Genomic DNA, 20724 nt, shown 5'->3' with positions numbered 1-20724 from the left:
TCAGATACTCTGTGAGGTCCTGTGGTAGAGTTTTGAATAAGAAACAGCTCCATTCCTCAGATAAATTTAGTTGGTAATTGAAACAAATAAATGAGAAATTTTAATAGGGGAGAGTGGGTCCAAAGTTGTAAGGAAGCAGACAGAAGAAGTGGAGTATTAAGTAGAGTGCTTTGGAAGTCATCCCAAAGTAGATGATATATGAATAGTGTCCCTAATAGAAAGTAGGACAAAAGATAACAGGACAAGCTTGAAAGAGGGAACAGAATAAGGCCATAAGATATATTTGTTTAAGATATATTTGTAAGTCTTTATGATTGCCACTGCAAACTGAGTTAAGCTAGTCTTGGTCACTCAAAGTCATCAGTCCTCTGATGAAATTATTGGTAGTCTTTGATTCAACGAGTAAGGTGAAGGCTATTTCTCTTCTCATTCAACCTTATTTTCAGGTAGTATATTAAAATGAGTATACCTCTTGGTCCACCTTTTGCTACATATAAAGTCATTTATTATTATCATGCACAATACTGGCTATTTTTGGAAGCTCAGTTTGGTGCAGTTCAACTCATTTTCTCTTTTATTCAGTGACAAGTGCTTGCATGAAACATTTACTCCAACTCAGATTCATCAGAATTCTAATGGCAGAATCAGTCTGTTTTCTAAATGAATCAGGTTCAGCATTTTCTACTAAATGAAGTGTACATAATGAAATGGAATTTATATCTAAGGTGTTGATCCTTAGTTAGTAAAATTTACACATAAAAATTTATCCAAATTTTTAGCCAATTTTATCTCTTAAACATATCATTTCACCAAAGAAAATTTAATTCAACTAGATTATGTAAATTTTGTATCTTCTTGTGCAAATTTAATGATCTATGAAGCATTTTCCATTGATGTCTTGAGAAGGAGGATTGTTGAATAGGATACTTCATGTTTTAATTAACTGCCCTTGGATTTAAAATTATCTTACACATACACATATATTCTAGTGTCTACACAAAAGTACATTACATGAACTCAATTGATGACAACTCCTTAATAACATAAAATTTCTTGCCCTCAAGATGGATCACAGGTCAAATAGATATGCACATCATGACACAACTGCTGATTTGACCACAGTTCAACCACAACACTGAGAAATAAAATACTGAAATCTGACGGAAGAAGAAATTCAAATTAGAAAAGATTTCATGGCAGTTTGGCCCACCACATTCTTCTCACCAGTGCTCCAGGCCCGCATGGCTGCCTCGCTGCCGACTGGGGAAGACATATAAGGAATCTGCCTAAGACGGCTGTGCAGAATGGAGCTGGAGGAGCCTTATTTGCAAACAGAGATACTCCCGAGAATAACCCAGATACTCCATTTGATTTCATATTGGAAAACTGTAAGAGGCCATTGCAAAAAACTACCCAAAAGGGCATAAAGCAGCTGCTCTGCTTCCAGACCTGAATTTTGCCCCAAAACAGAATGGATGGCTGCCCATCTCTACGAACAAGGTTGCAGAGATTTTACATGTACCTCCAATAAGGATATATGAAGCAGCAACTTTTCATACAGTGTATAATCAAAAGCCAGTTGGAAAGTGTCACATTCAAGTTTATACTACTACACCTTTCATGCTTCAAAACTCTGACTGCATACTGGAAGCAATTTAGAAAAAAACTTGGAATAATGTTGGAGAGAATACACTTGAGAAACTTTTCACTCTTATAGAAGTGGAATGTTTAGGGGCCTGTGTAAACACACCAATGGTTCAAATAAATGACAACTACTATAAGGATCTGACACCTAAGTATACTGAAGAAATTATTGATGAACTCAAGTCTGGTAAACTCCCCAAAACTGGGCCAAGGAGTGGAGCTTCTTATGTGAGCCAGTCAGAGGTCTTACCTCTTTGACTGAACCAGTTAAAAGGACCTGGATATGGTGTGCAAGTAGGATTTTAATTTATATTTAATCATAAATATGTCATTGGAGAAATGAAATATGAATCTCCTATCTACCTAAATTTTTTATATTATTTGTTAATTTCTGTTTATACCTTGCTTATAACTTAGCAACTTACAGCTGTAAGTACCATGTAAGAACTTCAGAGCATCATTTTAAAATCTGCTATCTGGTTAACTATGAACACATTATTTCATAATCTAGTTAACAGTTATTTCAACATTATCCATTTTCAACTGTGCCTTCACTTTTATCAATAATATTAAGGTACTGTGAAATAAAAATTCTGTCAAATTTTAAACGAAAAAAGGAAAGATTTCATAAAAGGAAGTGAAAGTGAAAGTTGCTCAGTCATGTCTGACTCTTTGACACCCTATGGACTATAGAGTCCATGGAATTCTCTAGGCCAGAATACTGGAGTAGGTAGCCTTTCCCTTCTCCAGGGGATCTTTTCAACCCAGGGATCGAACCCAGGTTTCACACTTTGCAAGCAGATTCTTTACCAGCTGAGCCACAAGGGAAGCCCAAAAGTGACACTGAATTGATCATTGCTTGAAAGTAGTATTTCAACAAAGAGAAAAAGAAAATTTCTTTTGAATAAAGCAAAAACTGCTAGGGTCTTAAATTACAATGTTCTGCCCATAGTCCGAATCCCCGGTCGGGAAAGAAGACTCCTTGCAATAGGGGAATTTATTACTGACTCGAGCCAGGGCCTCCCACCCTCACCAAGGGTGTGAGGACGGAAAGGCCCGGAGCCCCAGTTCTCTCGGGTATTTATTAGGTCAAAAAAAAGCAGCAGATAGTTGGCGCAAGCGGATTGGTTACACAGTAGCAAGGCAATTTTTCTTGGCCCAACGTGGGGCTTTTAGCTTTCCCCTGATAGGTTCCCTTTTTCTTGCTAGGCATATGTTGATTGGCTGGCTCCAGGAGGCCTGATAATTATGTTACCCCGGGAAACCAGGCCTACTCCTAATCTAGGCGGCCTGTCATGGCGTTAGCCGTGACAGCCTCACAACAACAGTGGTAGCAGGAGTTAGGAATCGTTCATAACAGTTTACTTTTTCCCTTCAGCTAGCTGAGGTATAATTGACAGATAAAGTTGTTTACATTTAAAGTATACTACATTCTGATTTGATATAAATATGCATTATGAAATATTTACCACAATTAAGATAATTAGCACACTTGTTATTACCTTCCTGTGTGTGTGAGAACCTTTATGATCTACTTGACTAGCAAATTTCAAGTGTACAATACAATGTAATTAATTATAGTCACTATGTACATTTGATCCTCAGATCTTACTCATTATGTATGAAAGTTTGTATGTTTTAACCAACATCTCCCTATTTCTTCCACCTCCTGTCTCTGGCAACCACATTCTACTCTCTGGATCTATGAATTTTCTTTAGAGTCCACATGTTAATGAATATATTTTTGGTGTTTGTTTGTGTCTCTCTGTCTAGTTTATTTCATTCAGCATAATGCCCTCCATTTTTATCCATGCTATCATAAATAGCAGGATTTCCTGCTTTTTTTATAGTTGAATAAAATTCTATTGTTAGAATATTCTGAATAATATTCTCTTCTATATACCATCTTTTATTTAACCTTGAACACTTTAGTTGTTTCCCTACTTTGAGTATCATGAATGATGCTGTGATGAAAAATAAGAGAAGATATCTCCTTGAGATGCTGATTGTGATTTTTTTCCCTTTGAATATACATTCAGTAATGCATTGCTGGATCACATGGTTGTTCTATTTTTAATTTTTAGAAGTATATCTGTACTGTTTTCCACAGTGGCTGTAGCAATTTATATTCCCACCAATATCGTACAAGTGTTCCCTTTTCTTCACATTCTCAATAACATTCATCATAACAGTTTTCAAGGGCATAAAATAAACAGACATAAAATTACATCTTAATACAATCCATATATTTAAAAAAAGACAGTGACATGCCACTTTCTTGTGACTTAAACCATGGAATTTGTTAACTTTGACCAACTTGATCAAATAACATATAAGAGTACTTGCAGCGGAGGATAGACAAGTCTTGGGGCTTGCTCGCTCTCTGTGGCTTGACCTGACCAGTCTCAGTTTTGGGCCAATGTTGTCCAGCTTGCAAAGTTCATGAAACCAACAGGAGTTAGTGGTAGACATACATTTGGAACAACATAGATTCCAACCACAAAAATAAAATTCAGTTTATTTATTTTTATTGATTATATCCTTTCTATTGAATTAAAAGCCTTTCACTCAAAATAGCCTTTGAGGAACTTATTTTAGTCAGTTCTAATGAAGTGAATGAACCTACAGCCTATTATACAAAGTAAGTCAGAAAGAGAAAAACAAATACTGTATATTAACGCAAATATATGGAATTTCCAAAGATGGTACTGATGATTCTATGTACAGGGCTGCAAAGGAGACACAGACTTAAAGAATGGGCTTTTGGATTCAGTGAGAGGAGTGAGTGAAGTCGCTCAGTCGTATCGGACTCTTTGTGACCCCATGGACTGCAGCCTACCAGGCTCCTCTGTGGATGGGATTTTCCAGGCAAGAGTACTGGAGTGGGTTGCCATTCCCTTCTCCAGGAGATCTTCCTGACCCAGGAATCGAACCCAGGTCTCCCGCATGGTAGGCAGACGCTTTACCATCTGAGCCACCAGGGAAGTCAGTGAGAGGAGAGGGTGGGGTAACTTGAAAGAACAGCATTGAAGCATATACAATACCACATGTCAGTGAGAGTTTAATGTACGAAGCGGGGCACCCACATCTGGTGCTCTGTGACAACCTAGAGGGATAGGGTGGGGAGGGAGGTGGAAGTGGGCTTCAGGATGAAGGGGACACATGCATGGCAAAAACCATCACAATATTGTAAAGTAATTATCCTCCAATTAAAATAAATAAATTTAAAAAATGGCCATTGACTCTTTCCTCCTTAGGTGGTCCATATGATCCCCAATTATAAGCAAGAGTATTGGGAGTGGTGAGGACAGACATCAGCTAGATGTTAGTTTGCAGGGAAGGTCAGAAATGTTTGGCATGTCTCTGGTGAGAACAGGTCATGCTGGAGATCAAAGGACAGGAGAGTTAATGAAATTAATACATTCCTTAATTTTTTTTAACCTTTCTGTAAACCACACTCTTCTGCCCTGAGTTTAAACAACTCCATGATAGCGATGTCTCGGCTTCCCTTTTGTGTGAACAAGTGACTCTAGTGCACATTCACTGGATAACAATCTGCAGACTCATAAGCAAATACAAGTCCCTAATATGACTCCGCTGATGACCCTTATGATATAGAATCCCTCTCACCTCTCAAGGTCTTCCCCTTGTATGTTCTTTAGAGAAAACCCCTGCAGGGCTTACCAAAATATCCTTTTATTTTTTAAATTTGAATTGATCAATCCAGCCTTAGTTTAGGAACCCCAAAGCACTCCTTCCACAGATGTTAATAAAGGCCTGGTCTTGCTACTCTCTCCTTCTTCCCTCCTTGACCTCCCTGTTTGACCCCTTGAGTTATGTCATGTCTTTCCTCCAGGACCCATGAGCAGTAAGCTGCTCTATTTCTATTCTCTTGTGAACTTTTGTTGAACCATGGTGTAGAGTCCCTCCTCCCAGATCTTTGCTTAGCAAATGTTAAGTTAACAAAGTCACAACACCGTTAGTACTTTACTGGGCTGTTTTCTTTATTGAAAGATGCATTTGTTGAGATAAATACAAGGTGGCTATAGATTTTGCATTTCAAAATGATATTCCAAATTTACTTATATACCTCTTTGTAAGGTATTTGAAAATTGTTTTTCAGATTCTGATAGGTAGTTAGGCTATTAACAAATTACCTCTAAATCTCAGTGGCCTATCTTTACAAAGTTTATTTCATACCCACATTATAAGTTTAATATGGAAGTGGAAAGTAGAAGAGTTAGTCACTCAGTCCTGTCCAACTCTTGTGACCTCATGGAGCTTGCAAGGCTCCTCTGTCCATGGGAATATCCAGGCAAGAATAATGGAATAGGTTGTCATTTCCTTCTCCAGGGAATCTTCTCCTATCCAGGAATCAAACCCAGGTCTCCTACATTGTAGGTGGATTCTTTACCATCTGAGCTACCAGGGAAGCTAATATGAAGTTTAATATGAGATGATTATTCCACATAAAGTTATAGTAAATTCTACCATCTTATAACTATACCAGCTGGAACATGTAGCTCCCAGCATCCAGGGAAGAAAAAATACTTATATAACTTATATAAATTATTATATATATACATAATTATAATAATACATATTATATATATAATTATATATGATATATAATTATATAAATTATTATAGAAGAAAAAATACTTCTATAATTGCTTCTGTGAATGAAAAGGTAAAAAATAATCTTCAAAGAGGTTTTTAATTTTCTGTGTGTTCATATGTACATATGCATGTCCATGTGCATACCTACTAACTGCCCTTTTTAACATGAAATTTCTGGATCTTTCTGTTTTGTTTAAGCTTAATACAGCTGTAAATGGCCTAGCATGGCAGTGTTTGCAGAGCCATGCCCCTGAGGATTTTTCATTTCATACATCATTTACACTTGGCTCAAGTGATCCCATATATTCTGGACCTATATTCTTTTATCACAGAAAGCTAAAGAATATATTTACCTATAAAAAAATCTAGACCAATCATGCATTTCCTTTTCTTTTCTAGCATTCCACTTGACCCCATCGGATTATAAACTAACTGGAAAAAAAAAAAAAAAAGCCCGAGGCTCCCTTAAGATACTACTGCCATTTCATCTCTCTCCCACATCCTGACTTGGTGCCTCAAAACCAAAAAGTTGGGAGAGAAATACCATCATGCCATTTCTGGGTTAGACATTCCTATGCTCACAGCCCAAGATAAATTCTTTTCTGAGTCAACAACCTAGGACTACCATGACTGAAGGGGTCACATTTCATGGTATGACTGAAGCGATTCTACTCCAAAAGCAGATTTGAGGAATGGTGTGTAGTTGATGCACGTTAGTAATTAAAAGCTCATAACTTCTAGACTCCCCATACAGACCATTTATTCATCTTATAGGGGACTTATGTGTACACTTATAAGTAAAACAGTTTGGTTCATAATGATATATTAGTTAAGAAAAGTCACTGTAACTCTAGTGGCTGTTCAAAGTGTAGAGGGGTTGGTAGAGTATGTTGAAAATGCACAACTCATGGACCTTTGTACTGTTTGTACTGTTTTTCTCCACCTTCTTACACTCAGACTCCCAATAATCACAAACATGCTTTTGACCTAAGACTTGAATATACCCTAGAGGAGTCTGCCTCGCCTTCAACACTGAGAATAACTGTTTCTTCTAGGAATCCCCAACAACTGACAAGATTTTGCTAAGCTTTACTTTGCTATAGTTTATATTATGAAATGTGTTATTTCTATGTTTTGTATTTTCTATATATAAATGATAATAGTTGAAATTTACATAACACTGTTAGCAGGCACTGTAATATGCCACATATGTTAGCTTATTTAATCCTCAGGAAAAAAAAAAAAAAACAAAAACTCTGTGAAGTAGGTACTCATTGTTGTCTAGTTGCTAACTCATGTCTGACTCTTTGCAACACCATGGACTGTAGCCCGCCAGGCTCCTCTGTCCATGGCGTTTATCAGATAAGAATAGTGGAATGGGGTGTCATTTCCTACCCTAGGGGATTGTCCTACCCAAGGATCAAACCCGCATCTTCTGCTTGGCATGCAAATTCTTTACCACTGAGCCACCTGGGAAGCCATTTTATCCTTAGCCCTATCTTTACCCTTTAGTTTAGCCAGAATATAACAATACTGAAAACCACAATCACAGACAGACTGAAAACCACATTCACAGAAAACTAACCAATCTAATCATATGGACCACAGCCTTCTCTAACTCAGTGAAACTATATGAGCTATGCTGTGTAGGACCACCCGAGATAGAGGTCACCATTATTTTCATTACCTCCGCCATCTTTGGTCTGAGGTCAAACATCAGGAAGGGAACACAGCCCCACCCATCAGCAGAAAATTGGATTAAAGATTTACTGAGCTTGGCCCCACCCATCAGAATAAGACCCAGTTTACCCCATAGTCAGTCTCTCCCATCAGGAAGCTTCCTTAAAGCTCTTATCCTTATCCAACACAGTGTGGACAGAATGAAAACCACAATCACAGAAAACTAATCAAACTGATCACATGGACCACAGCCTTGTCTAACTCAATGAAACTGTGAGCCCATGACAGGTAGAGCCATCCAAGATGGACAGGTCATGGTGGAGAGTTCTGACAAAACACAGTCCACTGGAGAAGGAAATGGAAAACCACTTCAGTGCTCTTGTCCTGAGAACCACAAAACAGTATGAAAAAGCAAAAGATATGACACTGAAAGATGAACTCCCCAGGTCGGTAGGTGCCCAATACACAACTGGAGATCAGAGGAAAAATAACTCCAGAAAGAATGAAGAGACGGCGCCAAAGAGAAAACAACACCCATTTGTGGATGTGACTGGTGACGGAAGTAAAGTTCAATGCTGTAAAGAGCAATATTTCACATGAACCTGGAATGTTAGGCCCATTAATCAAGGCAAATTGGAAGTGGTCAAACAGGAAATGACAAGAGTGAACACTGACATTCTAGGAATCAGGGAAATAAAATGGACTGGAATAGGGGAATTTAACTCAGATGACCATTATATCTACTACTGTGGGCAGGAATCCCTTAGAAGAAATGGAGTAAACATCATAATCAACAAAAGAGTCTGAAATGCAGTGCTTTGATGCATTCTCCAAAACGATAGAATGATCTCTGTTCATTTCCAAGGCAAACCATGCAATATCACGGCAATCCAAATCTTTGCCCTGACCAGTAATGCTGAAGAAGCTGAAGTTGAATGGTTCTATGATGACCTACAAGACCTTTTAGAACTAACACACAAAAAAAGATGTTCTTTTCATTATAGGGGACTGGAACGCAAAAGTAGGAAGTCAAAAAACACCTGGAGGTTTCTTGGAGGCAAATTTGGCCTTGGAGTATAAAATGAAGCAGAGCAAAGGCTAATATAGTTTTGCCATGAGAATGCACTGGTCATAGAAAACACCCTCTGCCAACAATACAAGAGAAGACTACACATGGACATCACCAGGTGGTCAACACTGAAATCAGATTGATTATATTCTTTGCAGCCAAAGATAAAGAAGGTCTATACAGTCAGCAAAAACAAGACTGGGAGCTGACTGTGACTAAGATCATGAACTCCTTCTTGTCAAATTCAGACTTAAATTGAAGAAAGTACATAAAACCACTAGACCATTCAGGTATGACCTAAATCAAATCCCTTACGATTATACAGCGGAAGTGAGAAACAGAATTAAGGGACTAGATCTGATAGACAGAGTGCCTGATGAACCATGGACAGAGGTTGGAGGTTCGTGGCATTGTACAGGAGACAGGGATCAAGACCATCCCCCAAAAAAGAAATGCTAAATAAATAAATAAATAAATAAATAAAAATGGCTATCTAGGAGGCCTTACAAATAGCTGTGAAAAGAAGAGAAGAGAAGAGCAAAGGAGAAAAGGAAAGATATACCCATTTGAATGCAGAGTATTAAAGCATAGCAAGGAGAGGTAAGAAAGCCTTCCTCGGAGATCAGTACAAAGACATAGAAGAAAACAATAAAATGGGAAATACTAGAGGTCTCTTCAAGAAAATTAGAGATACCAAGGGAACATTTCATGAAAAGATAGGCTCAATAAAGGACAGAAGTTGTATGGACCTAACAGAAGCAGAAGATATTAAGAAGAGGTGGCAAGAATACACATAAAACTGTACAAAAAAGACCTTCATGACCCAGATAATCATTATGGTGTGATCACTCACCTAGAGCCAGACATCCTGGAGTGTGAAGTCAAGTGAGCCTTAGGAATCATCATTATGAACAAAGCTAGTGGAGGTGATGGAATTCCAGTTGAGCTATTTCAAATACTAAAAGATGATGCTGTGAAAGTGTTGCACTCTATATGTCAGCAAATTTGGAAAACTCTGCAGTGGCCACAGGACTGGAAAATGTCAGTTTTCATTCCAATCCCAAAGAAAGGCAATGCCAAAGAATGCTCAAACTACTGCACAATTGCACTCATTTCACACGTTAGTAGAGTAATGCTCAAAATTCTCCAAACCAGGCTTCAGCAGTATGTGAACCATGAACCTCCAGATTTTCAAATTGGTTTAGAAAAGGGAGAGGAACCAGAGATCAAATTGCCAACATATGCTGCATCTACTAAAGAACAAGAGAGTTCCAGAAAAACGTCTATGGATATTTTGACTGTATGGATCACAATAAACTGTGGAAAATTCTGAAAGAGATGGGAATACCAGACCTCCTGACCAGCCTCTTGAGAATCTGTATGCAGGTCAGGAAGCAACAGTTACAACTAGACATGGAACAACAGACTTATTCCAAATAGGAAAAGCAGTATGTCAAGGCTGTATATTGTCACCCTGCTTATTTAACTTATATGCAGAGTACATCATGTGAAATGCCAGGCTGGATGAAGCAGAAGTTGGAATCAAGATTGCAGGGAGAAATATCAATAACCTCAGATATGCAGATGACACCACCCTTATGGCATAAAATTAAGAAGAACCAAAGAGCCTCTTGATGAAAATGAAAGAGGAGAGTGAAAATGTTGGCTTTAAGCTCAACTTTCAGAAAACGAAGATCATGGCATCCAGTCCCATATCTTCATGGCAAGTAGGTGGGGAAACAGTGGAAAACTTTATTTTGGGGGGCTCCAAAATCAGTTTAGATGGTGACTGCAGCCATGAAATTAAAAGACGCTTACTCCTTGGAAGGAAAGTTATAATCAATCTAAACAGCATATTAAAAAGCAAAGAAATTGCTTTGCCAAACAAAAGTTCTATCTCGTTAAGGCTATGGTTTTTCCAGTAGTCATGTATGGATGTGAGAGTTGGACTATAAAGAAAGCTGAGTGTGGCACAACTGATGCTTTTGAACTGTGGTGTTGGAGAAGACTCTTGAGAGTTCCTTGGACTGCAAGGAGAGCCAACCAGTCCATGCTAAAGGCCATCAGCTCTGGGTGTTCATTGGAAGGACTGATATTGATGTGAAACTCCAATACTTTGGCCACCAGATGTGAAGAGCCGACTCACTTGAAAATACCCTGATGCTGGAAAAGACTGAGGGCAGGAGGAGAAGGGGAAGACAGGGGATGAGATGGTTGGATGGTATCAGTAACTCAATCGACATGAATTTGGGTAAACTCTGGAAATTGGTGATTAACAGGAAGGCCTGGTGTGCTACAGTCCATGGGGTCACAAAGAGTTAGACATGACTGAGCAACTGAACTGACTGAGCTAAACTGAGTATAACAAGCATTGTTCTAAGAAGACAAGAACTTTAAGTTTTTTCCAGGAGTTTAGGGATGATTTTTCATTATATTTTCAATATGTTTAATTCTTAAATTCCAAAAACAAAAAACAAATGAAAAAAAAAAAAAAAACTCTAAGAAATTCCAATTTCCTAAAATACCTCCCTCAATGTTCTGAAGAGATTTTTGTCAAGAAAGCCTGCTACATTTAAAACAGTATCATTCTTAACTCGCTGAGCATCCATCAGCAGTCATGGATTTCAACCAACTCAAGCCACCACAGCCAGGAAACTGATGAAAATGATTTTGAGGTTCTGTGCCTACTGAATTTTTTACTCTTTATCCTCCTGATAATTTGACATGCAAGCCATCAATACAAAATTTTAATCCTCCTGTGTGTGACTAAGCTTACAAAGACAAAAAGACAGCATCATGAGAGCCTGAACGGGAGATATCCCTAGGTGATACATCTGAAAATAAAAGGATGCTGGGCTCACCTTTGCAGCATGTCAGGAAATGCCCACAGCTTAGAACTTCTTTATATGTTGAGATAGCTGCTTCTTCGCCAGTGTTGCACATGCACCATGGAGATATGTTGTCTAAAGCACTGCTACTCAAAGTCAGTCTGAGGCAGCCAGGAGTTGGAAAGACAAATTCATGGCCCTCCACCAATCAGAATCTCTGATGTAGCGCCCAGGAAGTTGCTTTAACAAGCTCTCCAGGTGATTCCCATTCTCACTACAGAGCAACAACAGCTTCCTGGGCCCTGTGTTCTGGTGAAGACCTTGATAGAGACCAACAGGAGAAAAAGATGACTTTCTTCTAGCAGCAGGGGTCTCAACTTGGGATCTTGCAGTGAAGACTCTCCTGCCCACCCCTAAACCCCATTTATCAAAACAGAGACTGAGATTCAGATTGGTTATATGATTAGCTTCAATACACTTGACTCAGAAGTAGGAAAGGTAAGATTTGAACCCTCGAAGATTTTCCCCAATTTGTGCTTCCTAGCGTGACACCAGGGCTTCCCTGGTGGCTCAGTGGTAAAGAATCTGTCTCATTGCAGGAGACATGGGTTTGATCCCTGGGTCAGGAAGATCCCCTAGAGAAGGAAATGACATACCACTCTACTATTCTTGCCTGCGAAATCCTATGGACAGAGGAGCCTGGCATGCTACAGTCCAAAAAGAGTTGAACATGACTCAGCGGTGGAACAACAGCCGTGTGACACTATGTTGCTTATGGCAAAATTATAAATGTGTCTCTAAGTAGATTCTGTAATTTCATTTCCAGAATACCTACTACCTCTCATAGATACACATGCACACACACACACACACACACAATTAGAGGTCATGAGTTCAACAAGGTGAAATGATCCACAATCAATACATAAAATCAAGTTTATGTCTGTACACTTGCAATAAACCATCCAAAAATGAAATTAAGAAAGTAATTTCACTTATGGTAACATAAAAAACAATAAACAATAGGAATAGATTTAACCAAAGGAGTGTATGACTTATATCCTGAAAACTATGTTATGAAAGAAAAGAACTAAATAAATGGAAAGACATGGGTTAGAAGACCTAATATTGTAGGACTGCAGCACTCTATAAATTGAAGTCTAAACTTGATGTAAACTCCCTTGCAATTATTTCCAAAACTCAGCTAGTTTAGTTTTTTACTTTTAGAAATTGAGCAGTTAATCCCCAAATTCACACGGGAATGCAAGGGGTCCAGAACAGCCAAAACACAATCTTAGTAAATGAGGACAAAGTTGGAGTATTCTTATTCTTGAGTTAGAAAAAATGCAAAGCCATCAAGACTGTGTGGCAATGGCATGATGAGAGATAAATAAATCAATAAAGTAGAATTCAGAGTTCAGAAATAAGCCCATGCATTATGGTCAGATGACTTTTAATCAAAATGCCAAGAAAACTTAATGGGAAAAGGATAGACTTTTTTAACAAATGGTTCTAGGACAATTGGATATTCCAACTCAAGAGCATAACATTGGACTCCCTACTTCACACCACATACAAAAGTTAAATCAAAATAAATTGTATACTTAAATGTAACAACTAAGATTATAAAATTCTGAGGAAAAAAATCAATTTAAATTAAATTAAATTAAATTAAATTATTAGACCCTGTGGCTTCTTTGCTATGATACCTAAAGCAGAATCAAGGAAAGAAAAATAGATACAGTTAATTAAAATTTAAAAAAATTGTTTCAAGGGGCACAAGCAAGAAAGTGAAAATGTAGGCCACTGAATAAAATCAAATATTTATAAATAATAATCTTGTAAAGATTTAGTGTCCAGAATATAATATTAAGAACTCCTACAACTCAACAATAAACAGATAATAATTCAATTGAAATATGGGCAGTAAAATTATCCATGTCTCTTCATGTTTCCTGCTTTGAAAGGCGAGTTCTTTACCTGGGAAGCCAAATGAGTACATGAAAAGATGCTCAACATTATTAGACATCAAGGAAATGCAAATCAAAACAATAGTGAGATCCTACTTCATTCCCATTAGAATGGCTATAATCAAAAGATTGGGGAGTAACAATAGCTGAGTAAGAGGGCAGAAACTTGAACTCTTAGACATTCCTGTTAGGAGTGTAAAATGGTGCTTGCATGCATGCGTGCGTACTAAGCTGCTTGTCATGTCCAACTCTTTGCTACCCTGTGGACCATAGCCTGCCAGGCTACTCTGTCCATGGTATTCTCCATCACTTTGAAAAAGTTTGACAGTTTCTCAAAATGTTAAACATAAAGCTACAATATGACAATAGCAACAATTCTACCTAGTTATATAAGAGAACTGAGACATAGTCACAGCGAAACTTACACTGGAATTATAACAGCAGTATTATTCATAATAGCCAAAAAGTAAAAACAATTCTAAACTTCCCTCCACTGATGAATACATAAACAAAATATGACATACAACAGATTACTAAGCCACATCAGAGAACAAAGTACTAATTTATGCTAATACAAAAATAAACCTTGAAAATGGTATGAAAGAAGATAGACCCAAACAAGTCACATGTAATATGATTTCACTTATAAGAAATGTCCAGAATAAATAACTTTATAAAGCCTAGAAATAGAGTAATGTTTCCCAGGACCTGGGGTTATAGGAAGATGGAGACAAATTGTACTTGAATGGGTATAAGGTTTCTTTCTATGGTGATAAAATGTTCTAGTGGTGATGGTTGCCCAATCTTATTAATACAGTTAAAAGTCATTAAATTTTACCTTTTAAAATAGTGAATTTTATGTGAATTCTGTATCAATAAAAGTAAAATTTAAAAATTTATACCACCTATTTAAATATTTATCTGTTAGTGCCTGATGTACACTGGCCAAATACAGTGAATATTTGATAAGCTTTTGTCAAAAATACATGTTCTTTCGCTATTTTTCCATTTTGTTTCCTCTAGTAGTGTTCTTATATTCTATCTTTGCCTGAGAAGTTCGCTGTAATTTACTCAGCCTTGTTGGTCCAACAAACATTTTTCTTTCCCACAGAACTAAGTTTTTTGTAACCTTGATGTACATTTAAAAAAAAAAAAAAAGGAAAGTATCATTTATTCACCTCATGAAGTCAAACCATCCTGATATGTCTGGGAGAATTGGTTCAGATTTCTGCTATCTAGGATGTTTATCATTTCATGATAATTCTATCTCCAGCTAAGAATTTCCACCATCCTCTATTCAAAAATAGTATCAGAAAATGTTCATACTTTTATGACATAGATTAACTGTCAAAACTGCCATGGCCTGAAGACACATGGGATAACATTGAGATCCCCAAGCATCAATAATTCTGTACCTGGGGGAATTGGAACTTAATTTTATTAGAAGATGCAGGCTTGATGAGAAAGACTTAAAAATGTAATTGCATACAGACTGGATTGGGATGTGTGAGTTGAGAGAGAAAGATGTCTCAGTATTAGATTTCTAGATACTTTTTTCATTAATATTTTATTAGATCTGATGGTTATTTATCCTGAAAAGTCATTCAAATATTCTTGGCCACTGTTCTTTATATGTTAGTTGACAAAGTTGAATTAAGGGACTAACCCAAGACACCCATTGCTCTAACATTTATCAATACTGATTTCCACAAGGTTTTAACGAAAAACTTTCATTAAGAAAAAGTATTGTGGCAAGGCTAGTGACACATGAAACTATTTAAAGAAATATTAAGTCCCCAAATGTGAAGTGTCTGAAACGTGACTTACTAGCAGATTAACGTTCCATACTCATACGGTTGTTTAAGCAGAAACCTGAGACATCTGGATAAGAGCATTTTAGCCTCAATAGTTTTCTACTCTCTAATTTCCCATGAGACAACACAATGAGAGCCTGATGCTACTTTTACATGCAGTGAGGCTTAACATCAGAGGGAAGGATCGAGAAATTATGAGGCTCAGAACCTGTACGGAGGTGGCTGCAAATTTGGTCCTCCTCTTGGATAAAGGGAGAGCAAGAAAGACTCCTCTAGAATCCTTTGCAAGGAGAAGGCAAAGTCTCAAGGTGTCTCACTTCTGAAATGTAATCAAATGGCTCTGGGGGAGATAGGCGTTTGAGTCCCTTAAGTCCGTGAAGTCCTTTAAGTCCCTCTAACTTCCAAAGCCTGTTTACTATTTAAATCCTTTAACTTCAGGTTACAAGTATTCTTTATTCAGAAAGCCAAGGCTTTTTAGAAATGTGAAAGTGTTCGTGGGGAATCGTTTTTATCAACAGAAGGCACTAGGATTTCCTAAAAATTAAAATAAACAGATTTAGAGATTTGGAGTTGTTTACTTGTAAGTAAAGGAAAAGAACAGAGCTTGCCTTTTTGTAAGCCAACCCAGTCTGCTAGAGGTGAACCAAAATTTTGTATTTTTTTTTTTTTGAGAACTATACAAATAACAAAATAAATGATAATATTCATGGTATGTTCAGACATTGGAATTTCATGCATACAATTATGGGCATCATCTCAGACTTTATTTTGTGTGATATATTTTGAACATTTTGTATGTACACTTGTTTGACAATTTTTCACACCTAGTATACTAGGGGTACACATGTCCAGGACATATGTGTTTTCTCATCTTGATGAATTATCCAGTGAGATGTCATATTATATCTCATCTCAGTTCCTATTTGGTCATACTTCTCTTTGTTCCCTTGTCTTATGGACTCCACATTGTATTTCCCTTAGAAGCATGTGACAAACCTTTGGGAAGCCAGAAAGTCTATCCAGGCCCAAATGACACAAACCCTATGCAGCTGCCATTATTACTGAAGGCCAACTTGAGAATGTAATTGATCAAGCTGGACTATGAGGTGTTGCCTTGAACTTCAATCCTGTATTACAATATTCTGATCCATGCATTTCATCTCTCCAGTGTTATTTTTGAATACACTCATAATTTGCGAGTTGATTATCTGAATCTTCTTTTAGGGTGCTGTCAAACGTCGACTGGCTTTTTTAAGAGGCTCAAAGCCAATGGTTTTGGAATAGATGTTAATAATGTCATGTCAACAGCACACTAATAATGTTTTCCTATTGATCCACTTGGAAATCAAACAGCCCTGTCTTTCTGTTTTTGAATTCTGGGCTGTTTCCAAGAGTACTGTATTCAGTCTTACCTTCATGAATTATTGCTGCTTTCACTCTTCTCTTCTCCAGAGTTGTCTTTAGCTTCATGAAGTAAAAGAGTAAAAAAAAAAAAAAAAAAAGTGAGAGAAATCATTTATTTCTGAGAATGTAGGCAATATTCATCATCAGACTTTCTCCAATACAAGGTCCATGTTTATAAGAACTATTAACTTTGCCTGGTAGGGTTCAAATTAAACCAAGTAGTTGTTCAGTCGCTCAGTCATGTCCAACTCTTTGCAAAAACAAGACTGTCACATGCCAGACCTCCTTGTCCTTCACCGTCACCCAGAGCTTGCTCAAATTCATGTCCATTGAGTCGGTGATGCCATCCAATCATCTCATGCTCTGTCATCCCCTTATCCTTCTGCCTTCAATCTTTCCTAGCATCAGGGTATTTTCCAGTGAGCCAGTTATTCGCATGAGGTGCAAGTTTCATCTTTAACATCAGTCCTTCCAAAGAATATTCAGGGTTAATTTCCTTTAGGATGGACTGGTTTGATCCTTGCAGTCCAAGTGACTCTCAAGAGTCTTCTCCAACACCACAGTTCAAAAGCATCAATTTTTCAGCACTCAGCTTTCTTCACAGTCCAACTCTCACATCCATACATGACCACTGGAAAAACAATAGCCTGGACCAGACAGACCTTTGTTGGCAAAGTAATGTCTCTGCTTTTTAATATGCTATCTAGGTTGGTCATAACTTTCCTTCCAAGGAGTAAGCGTCTTTTAATTTCATGGCTGCAGTCACCATCCACAGTGATTTTGGAGCCCCCAAAAATGAAGTCTGACACTGTTTCCACTGTCTCCCCATCTGTTTCCCATGAGGTGATGGGACCAGATTCCATGATCTTAGTTTTCTGAATGTTGAGCTTTAAGCTAACTCTTTCACTCTCCTCTTTCACTTTCCTCAAGAGGCTTTTTAGTTCCTCTTCACTCTCTGCCATAAGGGTGGCGTCATCTCCATATCTGAGGATATTGATAGTTCTTCTGCCAATCTTGATTCCAGCTTGTGTTTCACCCAGCCCAGAGTTTCTCATGATGTACTCTGCATATAAGTTAAATAAGCAGGGTGACAATATACAGCCTTGACGTACTCCTTTTCCTATTTGGAACCAGTCTGTTGTTCCATATCCAGTTCTAATTGTTGCTTCCTGACCTGCATACAGGTTTCTCAAGAGGCAGGTCAGGTGGTCTGGTATTCCATCTCTTTCAGAATTTTCCACAGTTTATTGTGATCCACACAGTCAAAGGCTTTGGCGTAGTCAATAAAGCAGAAGTAGATGCTTTTCTGGAACTCTCTTGCTTTTTCGATGATCCAGCAGATGCTGGCAATTTGATCTTTGTTTCCTCTGCCTTTTCTAAAACCAGCTTGAACATCTGGAAGTTCTCGGTTCATGTATTGCTTAAGTCTGTCTTGGAGAATTTTGAGCATTACTTTACTAGAGTGTGAGATGAGTGCAATTGTGCGGTAGTTTGAGCATTCTTTGGGATTGCCTCTCTTAGGGATTGGAATGAAAATTGACCTTTTCCAGTCCTGTGGCCACTGCTGAGTTTTCCAAATTTCCTGGCATATTGAGAAGTTCCCTCAAATAAAGTATTTCTATTGTTTCCCCATCTATTTATCATGAAGTAATCTTCATTTTCTGAATGTTGAGTTTTAAGTCAGGTTTTTCACTCTCCTCTTTCACCTTCATCAAGAGGTTCTTTAGTTCCTCTTCAATTTCAGCCATAAGAGTGGTGTTATCTGCATATCTGAGGTTATTGATATTTCTCCCAGTAATCTTGATTCCAGCTTATGCTTCATCCAGCCCAGCATTTCTTGTGATGTACCCTTAATATAAGTTAAATATACAGCCTTGACGTACTCCTTTCTCAAAATTGCACCAGTTCATTGTTCCCTGTTCACTTGTAACTGTTGCTTCTTGACCTGCATACGTGTTTCTCAGGAGTCAGGTAAAGGAGTTTGGTATTCCCATCTCCTGAAGAATTTTCCACAGTTTGTTGTGATCCACAGTCAAAGGCTTTAGAGTAGTCTATAAAGCAGAAGTAGATGTTTCTCTGGAATTGTCTTGCTTTTTCTATGATCCAACAGATGTTGGCAATTTGATCTCTGGTTCCTCTGCCTTTTCTAAATCTGGAAGTTCTTGGTCCACATACTGTTGAGGCCAAGCTTGGAGAATTTTGAGCATTACTTTGCTAGCCTGTGAAATGAGTGCAATTGTGTGGCAGTTTAAACATACTTTGGCATTGCCTTTCTTTGGGATTGGAATGAAAACTGCCTTTTTCCAGTCCTGTGACCACTACCAAGTTTTCCAAATTTGCTGGCATAGTGGGCATAGCACTTTCACAACATCATCTTTTAGGATTTGAAATAGCTCAGCTGGAATTCCATCACCTGTTCATAGTAATACTTCCTAAGGTCCACTTGCCTTCACACTCCAATATGTCTGTCTCTAGGTGAGTAATTATCTGGGTTATCATGATTATCTGGGTCATTAAGATCTTTTTTGTGTAGTTCTTCTGTGTATTCTTGCTACCTCTTCTTATTATCCTCTGCTTTTGCTAGGTTCTATCGTTTCTGTCCATTATTGTGCCCATCTTTGAATGAATTATTCCCTTGCTTCCTCTAATTTTCAAAGAGATCTCTTGTCTTTCCCATTCTATTATTTTCTTCCACTTCTTTGGAATGTTCAAGTAGGAAAGCTTAGTTTTCCCTCATCAAATTTTATAACCAAATTGAGTTGACTTCCTCAGAAATATTGCTTGAATCCTTGATGCCTAGAATACTCAGGCTTGTCATAGTTACAGATTTCTTTTAGAGATGTATATACTGTTAATGAAATGGAGTTGGTCAAAGATCATATCCAATCTGTCTTTCTTGATAGCACCTTTACCTCTGCTAAGACATACAGCTGAACGTGCATGCCTGCTAAGTTGCTTCAGTCGTGTCCAACTTTTTGCATCCCTATGGAATATAGCCCACCAGGCTTCTCTGTTTGTGGGATTCTCCAGGCAAGTGTATTGGAGTGGGTTGTTATGCCTTCTTCCTGGATATATTCCCAATCCAGGGATCGAACATATCACCTGTGTCTCCTGAATTTCAGGCAGATTCTTTACCTATTGAGCCAGTGGGGTAGTTATTAGGCCATAACCTGGAGGCATCTTCTTCCACTGAACTCAGAATATCTTCTTCCAGCAACACAGATCAGCCAGAAGGTGTGGGGAGGTGCTTAAGGTTTTGAAGTACAGATTATCAGAGAAAGAAAAGCAAACCAGAACTGTGTAAAGTAGATATTATTTTTTAGAGAATACAGACTCCAAAGAGAAGGCTGTTCATTTGAACAGATTGTCTTCAATATTTCCGTTCAGAGCCATCTCCTTGACTGGACAAGGAATATGTTCAATTCTTGAAAACCGTAGGCTATATTGTTACAGGGTGGAAAAGCATATTGAGTATTCCTCAAGGAATTGTATCCTTCCTCATAACCTGGTCTAAAATTAATCTATCCATTAAACACAGTGAATTTTCAAGGAGAGTGATTTTTTTTCTTTTTAATCATTTCTCCCAGGGAAAAGTCACAGCTGTTGGAGAAAAAAAGTCTGTTTTGTGAAAATTGTGGTCAAAGTTAATTCTGTTTATATAAGTCCCCTCCACCTCATTTCTGATTGTAACTAAT

At 37.8% G+C, this 20724-nt stretch overlaps 1 pseudogene; it reads left to right on the top strand.

The window, feature by feature from the left end:
- The first annotated feature begins 1193 nt into the window (after positions 1-1193).
- Positions 1194-20724, top strand: part of LOC133051019 (NADH dehydrogenase [ubiquinone] flavoprotein 2, mitochondrial-like) — a 96150-nt pseudogene continuing 76619 nt past the window's right edge.

The sequence above is a fragment of the Dama dama genome, chromosome 33 (genome assembly GCF_033118175.1).
Source record: "Dama dama isolate Ldn47 chromosome 33, ASM3311817v1, whole genome shotgun sequence".
Taxonomy (NCBI): Eukaryota; Metazoa; Chordata; class Mammalia; order Artiodactyla; family Cervidae; genus Dama; species Dama dama.
The sequence above is the reverse complement of the archived record's forward strand: the minus strand, read 5'-3'. Positions and strand labels throughout refer to the sequence as shown.